The sequence below is a fragment of the Sinocyclocheilus rhinocerous genome, unplaced genomic scaffold (genome assembly GCF_001515625.1).
Source record: "Sinocyclocheilus rhinocerous isolate Xijiao unplaced genomic scaffold, SAMN03320098_v1.1 scaffold444, whole genome shotgun sequence".
Classification (NCBI taxonomy): Eukaryota; Metazoa; Chordata; class Actinopteri; order Cypriniformes; family Cyprinidae; genus Sinocyclocheilus; species Sinocyclocheilus rhinocerous.
Window position 1 is genome coordinate 1,490,918 of NW_015645540.1, and position 2,139 is coordinate 1,493,056.

Consider the following 2,139-nt stretch of genomic DNA (forward strand, 5'->3'; position numbering starts at 1 on the left):
AATAGTACTAGCATAACCGCTGATTATTGTTTTGAGCTTTAACTAAGTTGTACATGGGTAACTGCAGGGAGCTAAACAGAACTACTATTTAAAGAATGGTAAGCATGGGCGACCTATTAAATAGTATTAGTCATAACCTCTGGCTAATGATCAGACTGGCGAGTTTGTGATCGTGGGGCCCACTTAGAGCGGCCGCGGTGAGGCACCCTGAGCGACATAGATTCCTAATGAACGAGTAAATATAAAGTAAAGAGTTAACTAGAATAACCAAATGTCAGAATAATAGCAATAATTAGAGACAAACAAACAACCAATTTGCCTTTCAACCTAAATTCGAGGTCATACTAAAATGGAGTCAGATTAGATAATAAAATGGAGTCAGATTAGAATTGAACTTAAAATTAAATAACTTTGCGCGCTGAAAAGACCGAACACGCAAGAAACCTTCATCCACCACTGAATACCTTCTTTGGGCCGAGTGCGTGGACCTTACAGTTCCGTTTGTTAACGTTAGTTAACTGCATTAGTTAACATGAACACACAATAAAAATAATAATAAAAAAAACTTCTAAAGCATTTATAAGTTTATGTTCTTAGTTTATGTTCATTTCAACATTCACTAATACATTATTAAAAATAAAAATAAGTTGTATCAGTTAATATTATTTAATGGAACTGAGCTACCAATGGACAGTTGTATTTTTACTAACTAACGTACAGATTAATAAATATGGTAACAAATGTATTTCTCATTGGTATTTAATGTTAGTTATTAAATTAACCAATGTTAACTAATAATCCTTATTGTAAGGTGTTACCATTCAATTTCACCAGCAATTACATTTTGGAATATATTACATTATGCAGTTATGTATTTTATTAGGAAAATACCAATTATAATACCAAGACCTACCAGTCTGTACTCTGCATCAGTAACTGTCTGGTTTGGCTCAGCTACCAAATCAGACATCAGAAGACTCCAAAGGACAGTTCAGACTGCTGAGAGGACTATTGATGCTCCACTGCCCACCCTTCAAGAACTGTATACATCTAGAGTGAGAAAAAAGGCTCAGAAAATTACTCTGAACCTCTCACATCCACAGGAGCACTGCTAGGGTTTCTGAGCCCCTTAAACAGCATATTGAATTGGGCCCCCTCAAATCACATTCTCTCAGGGCCCTTTGAATCGTCCTAAACTCCCCTCCTACCCTCCACCTCCAAGCCACATTATCTTTGAAAGTTTGCTATCTGGTCAGTATTACAGAGCTTTGGCCACCAGAACAGCCAGAAACAATAAAAGGTTTCTTCCCCCAAACAATTTCATGACCAGTTAAATGCCCCAGGTTCCCCCCACTGTGCAATAAAATACCCTACTTCTTATTCCATTCCCTGTTAATTCTGTTTGTATATAGCACACTTCTACATACAAATTGGACTATTTTGTTTATTTGTATATATACATATACAGTGCCTTGCAAAAGTATTCATACCCCTTCATTTTTTTCACATTTTGTTATGTTGCTGCCTTATGATAAACTGCTTTAAATTACTTTTTCCCCATATCAATCTACACTCCATACACCATAATGGTAAAGCAAAAAACTTTAAAGCAAATTTATTAAAAAGAAAAAACTTAAATGATTCCATTGCATAAGTACTCATACCCTTAACTGGGACAGTTGAAATTTAGCTCAGGAGAATTCGTATTGCTTGTAGATGTCTACACTTCAAGTGAAATTAACCTGTGGCAAATTCAATTGAATGGGTATAATTTGAAAAGGCACACACGTCTTAATTAAAGGTCTAACAGCTGATAATGCATATCAGAGCAAAAATCAAGCCCTGAGGTCAAAATAACTGCCTGTAGAGCTCAGAGACAGGTTTGCATCAAGCCACACATCTGGGGAAGAGTTCCAAAAAAAATTCTGCTTCATTGAAGGTTCATAGAAGCATGTAGTCTCTGTTATCCTTAATGGAAGAAGTTTGAAACAACCAGGACTCTTCCTAGAGCTGGCCTCTTGGCCAAACTGAGCAACTGATGGAGCTTTGGTTAGAGTGGTGAACAAGAAGTTCATATATGCAGATGGGAAAAATCTACAGAAGGACAAACATCACTGCAACACTCCACCGATCTGGGCT